Source organism: Heptranchias perlo, unplaced genomic scaffold (assembly GCF_035084215.1).
Source record: "Heptranchias perlo isolate sHepPer1 unplaced genomic scaffold, sHepPer1.hap1 HAP1_SCAFFOLD_454, whole genome shotgun sequence".
Lineage (NCBI taxonomy): Eukaryota > Metazoa > Chordata > Chondrichthyes > Hexanchiformes > Hexanchidae > Heptranchias > Heptranchias perlo.
The window spans coordinates 170,055-178,274 of NW_027139468.1; the positions used below are offsets into that span (position 1 = coordinate 170,055).

At 55.6% G+C, this 8,220-nt stretch overlaps 1 pseudogene; it reads left to right on the plus strand.

Moving 5' to 3' along the window:
- The window catches only part of LOC137313269 (zinc finger protein 845-like), a 49,702-nt pseudogene extending 43,588 nt beyond the window's left edge, over positions 1 to 6,114 (plus strand).
- The last annotated feature ends 2,106 nt before the right edge of the window (positions 6,115 to 8,220 follow it).

The window sequence follows — 8,220 nt, forward strand, 5'->3', positions numbered from 1 at the left end:
CGATGGGGCTGAACGGCCTCCTTCCATGCTGTAACCACTCTCTACGATTCTAGTAACGATGGGGCTGAACGGCCGCCTCCTCTCTCTGTACGATTCTAGTAACGATGGGGCTGAACGGCCGCCTCCTCTCTCTATACGATTCTAGTAACGATGGGGCTGAACGGCCGCCTCCTCTCTATACGATTCTAGTAACGATGGGGCTGAACGGCCTCCTTCTGTGGCTGCCTCCTCTCTACAATTCTATGTAAAAGATGGGCTAAACGGCCTCCTTCTGCGGCCGCCTCCTCTCTACGATTCTAGTAACGATGGGCTGAACTGCCTCCTCTATGATTCTAGTAACGATGGGGGCTGAACGGCCTCCTTCCATGCTGTAACCACTCTGTATGATTCTAGTAACGATGGGGCTGAACGGCCGCCTCCTCTCTCTATACGATTCTAGTAACGATGGGGCTGAACGGCCTCCTTCCATGCTGTAACCACTCTACGATTCTAGTAACGATGGGGCTGAACGGCCTCCTTCTGTGGCCGCCTCCTCTCCAATTCTAGTAACGATGGGGCTGAACTGCCTCCTCTATGATTCTAGTAACGATGGGGGCTGAACGGCCTCCTTCCATGCTGTAACCACTCTGTATGATTCTAGTAACGATGGGGCTGAACGGCCGCCTCCTCTCTACGATTCTAGTAACGATGGGGCTGAACGGCCTCCTTCCATGCTGTAACCACTCTACGATTCTAGTAACGATGGGGCTGAACGGCCTCCTTCCATGCTGTAACCACTCTACGATTCTAGTAACGATGGGGCTGAACGGCCTCCTTCTGTGGCCGCCTCCTCTCCAATTCTAGTAACGATGGGGCTGAACGGCCTCCTTCCATGCTGTAACCACTATCTACGATTCTAGTAACGATAGGGCTGAACGGCCTCCTTCCATGCTGTAACCACTCTCTACGATTCTAGTAACGATGGGGCTGAACGGCCGCCTCCTCTCTCTATACGATTCTAGTAACGATGGGGCTGAACGGCCTCCTTCCATGCTGTAACCACTCCCTACGATTCTAGTAACGATGGGGCTGAACGGCCTCCTTCTATGCTGTAACCACTCTCTACGATTCTAGTAACGATGGGGCTGAACGGCCTCCTTCCATGCTGTAACCACTCTCTACGATTCTAGTAACGATGGGGCTGAACGGCCTCCTTCCATGCTGTAACCACTCTCTACGATTCTAGTAACGATGGGGCTGAACGGCCTCCTTCCATGCTGTAACCACTCTCTACGATTCTAGTAACGATGGGGCTGAACGGCCGCCTCCTCTCTATACGATTCTAGTAACGATGGGGCTGAACGGCCTCCTTCCATGCTGTAACCACTCTACGATTCTAGTAACGATGGGACTGAACGGCCTCCTTCTGTGGCCGCCTCCTCTCCAATTCTAGTAACGATGGGGCTGAACGGCCTCCTTCCATGCTGTAACCACTATCTACGATTCTAGTAACGATAGGGCTGAACGGCCTCCTTCCATGCTGTAACCACTCTCTACGATTCTAGTAACGATGGGGCTGAACGGCCGCCTCCTCTCTCTATACGATTCTAGTAACGATGGGGCTGAACGGCCGCCTCCTCTCTCTATACGATTCTAGTAACGATGGGGCTGAACGGCCGCCTCCTCTCTCTATACGATTCTAGTAACGATGGGGCTGAACGGCCGCCTCCTCTCTCTATACGATTCTAGTAACGATGGGGCTGAACGGCCGCCTCCTCTCTCTATACGATTCTAGTAACGATGGGGCTGAACGGCCGCCTCCTCTCTCTATACGATTCTAGTAACGATGGGGCTGAACGGCCGCCTCCTCTCTCTATACGATTCTAGTAACGATGGGGCTGAACGGCCGCCTCCTCTCTCTATACGATTCTAGTAACGATGGGGCTGAACGGCCTCCTTTCCCCCCCCCCTAGCTCCCCACCTTGTTGAACGGACACAGCGGGAGAGGGGAGGCGGGGGAGCGATGGCGGGGGCCCGGCCCCCACAATGCCCCGCGCTCGGGAATAAGCCCTATCGGGGGCGGTGGGGGGGGCGCCGGCTGGAATTGTGGGAAGCAGGAGGAGTGGTCTTGGAGGAGTCGTTCGCGGAAAGCAGCAGGCTCGAGTGGACTGGGCTTCCCGGGGAGAGGCGGCTGTTGCTAGGCAGAACAGGAGGACCCGGAGGTGCAGATTTTACAAAACGACCTGTCGGAGGATCGATTCCTGCAAGACCCCAAGGTGAGAGGCATTTAAAAAAATCTTAATTTTAAATAGACATAGAGACCAAAAAAAACATTTTGTTTTTTTTTAAAAAAAATATGCATTTTGCAAAAAAACCTTTATGGCCTGGAACAAAGAGGAAGGAGACTCAGAGCAGGGCCCAGCTTTTTATTATTTATTTATTTTAAAATTTAATTTTTGCAGCTTATTTTTTTTGCCAAAAATAAAATAATAATTCAAAAGGCAAGCTTCAAATCTCAGCCAAACCTTTGCAAAGATTGGATCTGTCTCTCTCTCTCTATTTCTCTCTTTCTCTTTCTCTCTCTTCTTCCCCCTCCAAGTTGTGTTTGCAAAAAAAAAAGAGAAAATGGAGCTGGTAGATTATTGCAAAGAAGAAAGGTTTTTAAAAACAGAGGAAGAAAGTGGAGAGGAGGGGTTTTTTTTTTGAAATTCTTGCAAGGAAGAGTGTGATTTTTTTTTATTAAAAATTTTTGGCACAAAGTGGAGGTTTGGAGATCATTGCAATTTAAAAGTGATTTTAAATGGTTGCAAAATGTTGGTTTTCAAAGGTTTGGGATTTTATTGCAGAAATCAGTTCGTAGCAAAGGAAAAGTCTTAAGTTTATTGCTTTCTGTCTTTTATTGTGAATTATCTGATTTGTTTTGCTTCCGTCCCTCGCTCCCCCCCCAAAAATTTAAATGCTCCTCTGGAAAAGGAGGAGGCCGTTCAGCCCCTCGAGCCTGTTACTATAGGGACAGGAGGAGGCCCGTTCAGCCCCCTCGAGCCTGTTACTATAGGAACATGAGGCCCATTCAGCCCCTCGAGCCTGTTACTATAGGGACAGGAGGAGGCCCGTTCAGCCCCTCGAGCCTGTTACTATAGGAACATGAGGCCCATTCAGCCCCTCGAGCCTGTTACTATAGGAACAGGAGGAGGCCCATTCAGCCCCCTTGAGCCTGTTACTATAGGAACAGGAGGAGGCCCATTCAGCCCCTCGAGACTGTCCCACCATTCAGTCAGATCGCGGCCGATCTGTATCCTAACTCCATTTACCCGCCTATGCTCCATAATCCTTCGATACCCAACAAAAATCTGTCGATCTCCAGTCTTGAAAGCTCCAACTGATCCCCCAACATCCACGGCCTTTTTGGGGGGAGAGAGTTCCAGATTCCCACTCCCGTTTGAGTGATGAAACGCTTCCTGACGTCACCCCTGAACGGCCTGGCTCGAACTTTAAGATTCTGCCTCCTTGTTCTGGACTCTTCCCCCCCCCCGCCACCAGAGGACATAGTTTCTCTCTATCGACCCTCTCAAACCCTTCAATCATTTCAGAGACCTCTGTTAGATCACCTGTCGACCAGAGAGATTCCAGTCAGGATTGGAGTCTTAGAGATGGGGAGACGTTAAGGAGATTGGAGATGAGTTGGATTTGGTTGGCAGGCTGGGGAGCCGTAGAGAGGGACGTCCAAACACTCCAAATTCGATCGTCCGAGGTTCCCTCGATTCTGGAACGGTCCCAGTGGATTGGAAGGCAGCAAATGTCACCCCGCTCTTCAAGATCGGAGGGAGAGAGATTCAACGGGGGGCGACAGGCCAGTTAGCCTGACGTCGGTCGTCTGGAAAATCCATTACTAAGGAAGTGGTAACAGGGCACTTAGAAAATACGATTGGGCAGAGTCGACGTGGTTTTATGAAAGGGAAATCGTGTTTGACAAATTTATTAGAGTTTTTTGAGGATGTAACGAGCAGGGGAGTATATTGGGATTTTCAAAAGGGCATTCGATAAGGTGCCACATAAAAGGTTGTTACACAAGGTAAGGGCTCATGGGGTTGGGGGTAATATATTAGCATGGGTAGAGGATTAGTTAACGGACAGAAAACAGAGAGTGGGGATAAACGGGTCATTCTCAGGTCGGCAGGCTGTAACTAGTGGGGTACCGCAGGGATCAGTGCTCGGGCCTCAGCTATTTACCATCTATATTAATGACTTAGATGAAGGGACCGAGTGTAATGGATCCAGGTTTGCTGACGATACAAAGCCAGGTGGGAGAGTAAGCTGTGAGGTGGACACAAAGAGTCTGCAAAGGGATATCGACAGGTTAAGTGAGTGGGCAAGAAGGCGGCAGATGGAGTATAATGTGGGGAGATGTGAGGTTATTCACTTTGGTAGGAAGAATAGAAAAACAGAATATTTTTATAAATAGTGAGAAACTATTAAATATTGGTCTTCAGAGGGATTTGCGTGTCCTTGTACAAGAAACACAAAAGGTTAGTATGCAGGTACAGCAAGTAATTAGGAAGGCAAATGGTGTGTTGGCCTTTATTGCAAAGGGGGTTGGAGTATAAGAGTAAGGAAGTCTTAGTACAGTTTTACAGGGCACTGGTGAGATCTCACTTGGGGTACAGTGTACAGTTTTGGTCTCCTTATCTAAGGAAGGATATACTCGCCTTAGAGGCAGTGCAACGAAGGTTCACTAGATTGATTCCTGGGATGAGAGGGTTGTCCTATGAGGAGAGATTGAGTAGAATGGGCCGATACTCTCTGGAGTTTCGAAGAATGAGAGGTGATCTCATTGAAACATATACGATTCTGAGGGGGCTTGACAGGGTAGATGCTGAGAGGCTGTTTCCCCCCTGGCTCGAGAGTCTAGAACTAGGGGGCACAGTCTCAGGATAAGGGGTCGGACATTCAAGACTGAGATGAGGAGGAATTTCTTCACTCAGAGGGTGGTGAATCTTTGGAAGTCTCTACCCCAGAGGGCTGTGGACGCTCAGTCGTTGAGGATATTCAAGGCTGAGATCGATGGATTTTTGGACTCTGGGGGAATCGAGGGATATGGGGATCGGGCGGGAAAGTGGAGTTGAGGTCGAAGATCAGCCATGATCTGATTGAATGGCAGAGCAGGCTCGAGGGGCCGAATGGCCTCCTTGTACGCTGCGTCACCTCAACGCGTCCGGGAGCGCTTGGCGGCCAACGAGATAACCGCGAGGCGCCCTCCGCCGCGACCGCTTCTCGGCGAGCGGCCAAGATCGTCGTCGTCCTAACCAGTCTGGTTTCTTCCCCCCACCCGGAAGGTTTCCACGCGCCGCGGCGGCCAAGAGAGGGGGCGAGATCGGCGATGGAGGAGCCAAATCGAGACGACCGGGACCAGGAGAGCTCGGGAGACGCGGCGGAGAAGGGGGCGCGGAGACGGAGACGGAGGAGGAGGACGAGCGCCGCTCGATTGCACCCCTGCCTGGACTGCGAGAAGGGCTTTGACGCCCCGTCGCGGCTGCAGCGTCACCGGCGGACGCACGAGGGCGGCGGCGGGGAGCGCAGGCGGCAGCCGCACGTCTGCGAGGAGTGCGGCAAGCGGTTCGGCCGCTCGGGCAGCCTGGCCGTGCACCGGCGCATCCACACCGGCGAGAAGCCCTTCGAGTGCGCCGACTGCGGCCAGGCGTTCTACACCTCCTCCCACCTGGCCGACCACCAGCGCAGCCGGCACACCGGGGAGCGGCCATTCCGCTGCGCCGACTGCGGCAAGGGCTTCGCCCGGGCCGGCCACCTGACGGCTCACCGCCGCACCCACACGGGCGACAAGCCCTACCGTTGCCCGCTGTGCCAGAAGGACTTTGCCGACTCCTCGCGGCTGGCCGTCCACCGCCGCGCCCACGCCGGCGAGCGGCCCTACCGCTGCTCGGTCTGCCGCCGCGGCTTCGGCAGCGCCGCCGAGCTCCTGCACCACGAGCGGGGCCACACCGGCGAGAAGCCCTACCGCTGCGCTGCCTGCGGCCGCGGCTTCGCCCGGGTCAACGCGCTCCGCGCCCACCAGCGGCTTCACCGGGCTTGAGGCGGGGCGGGGCGGGGGGCGGGGGCAGGGGGGGGAACGAGAGACCCCGCCCCTGCCTCCCCGCTCCCGCCCCCCCCCCCCCCCCTGACGACCTCTCCTCAGCGCGCAGTAGCCCGTTGCGAGCGCGAATCCCGCCCCATATCGGGCGCGGGAAGCGATGCGACATCGGGAAAGATTAAAACCGGAAAAGCAGTGAGACCCTGACGGCTGGGAGGGGCTCTCCCCTCCCCCGGCCCCCCCTCTCTCTCCCGCCGCCCCCTCGCTCCCCCTCTCCCCCCGCTCCCCCCGCCCCCGCTCCCCCCTCTCTCCCTCCCCCCCCTCTCTCTCCCCCCCTCTCTCTCTCCCCCCCTCTCTCTCTCCCCCCCTCTCTCTCTCCCCCCCTCTCTCTCTCCCCCCCTCTCTCTCTCCCCCCCTCTCTCTCTCCCCCCCCTCTCTCTCCCCCCCCCCTCTCTCCCCCCTCTCTCTCTCCCCCCCCTCTCTCTCCCCCCCTCTCTCTCCCCCCCCCTCTCTCCCCCCCCTCTCTCTCCCCCCCTCTCTCTCCCCCCCCCCTCTCTCCCCCCTCTCTCTCTCCCCCCCCCCTCTCTCCCCCCTCTCTCTCTCCCCCCCCTCTCTCTCTCCCCCTCTCTCTCCCCCCCCTCTCTCTCCCCCCCCTCTCTCTCCCCCCCCTCTCTCTCCCCCCCCTCTCTCTCCCCCCCCTCTCTCTCCCCCCCCTCCCTCTCCCCCCCCTCCCTCTCCCCCCCCTCCCTCTCCCCCCCCCCTCTCTCTCCCCCCCCTCTCTCTCCCCCCCCTCTCTCTCCCCCCCCTCTCTCTCTCCCCCCCTCTCTCTCCCCCCTCCCCTATGGGATCTCTAACACCCCCCCCCCACCTCGGACACCCCAAAAACAGATTCTGGGTTTAAAGTCCCCCCTGAAACCTCCGACCCGGGCCCCCCCCCGGGGGAACTGGGCCTCCAGCTCACATTGGGAGGCTCGAGTTCAAAAGGAAAAAGTGGGGGGAGGATTGGTGGGGGACCGAGGAGCGTTGGGAGATTTCCTCAAACTCTCGACCCCCCCCCGACAACCCCTTGACTCAGAAGCGAGCGACCCCCACACACCCAGGCCCGAATCGAGCAGTGTTGAAATTCCCCATTGGTGTCTCGCTCGGATCCATGATTTCGGCGGGGGGGGTGGTGGGGGGTCAGTTATTATCGGTGGGGGCTGTTTTGCCCCCCCCTGCTCCCCTCTCCGTGAATGCAATCTTCTCTGGGACCCCCTTTCCCTCTTTCTGTGTGTCGCGCCGCCCCCCCCCAGTCCAATAGCTGCTGAACCAAGCCGGCTTTCGAGTAGGATATCCTCCCCCTCCCGTCGGTCACCAGGACCCACCCCTCACCCATCCCCCCCCTCCCCCCCCCTCCCCCCCCCTCCCCCTTTCAATCCGATCTCGTGTCTTCCTTTGGGCGGGGGGACTTCTCTCTCCGAGCTTTGTGTAATTGTACCGTCTTTGCTCAAACTTTTCTTTTTGTGTTTCTGATTATTATTCGATTGTGAGCATAGATCACAAGACTCGGCCCCCACTGTCCCACCCACTGGCATTTGGTAACCTGGGTTAGACCACACTTGGAGCACTGTGCACAGTTCTGGTCTCCATATACCTTGGTTAGACCACACTTGGAGCACTGTGCACAGTTCTGGTCTCCATATACCTTGGTTAGACCACACTTGGAGCACTGTGCACAGTTCTGGTCTCCATATACCTTGGTTAGACCACACTTGGAGCACTGTGCACAGTTCTGGTCTCCATATACCCTGGTTAGACCACACTTGGAGCACTGTGCACAGTTCTGGTCTCCATATACCTTGGTTAGACCACACTTGGAGCACTGTGCACAGTTCTGGTCTCCATATACCTTGGTTAGACCACACTTGGAGCACTGTGCACAGTTCTGGTCTCCATATACCTTGGTTAGACCACACTTGGAGCACTGTGCACAGTTCTGGTCTCCATATACCTTGGTTAGACCACACTTGGAGCACTGTGCACGGTTCTGGTCTCCATATACCTTGGTTAGACCACACTTGGAGCACTGTGCACGGTTCTGGTCTCCATATACCTTGGTTAGACCACACTTGGAGCACTGTGTACAGTTCCGGTCTCCATATACCTTGGTTGGACCA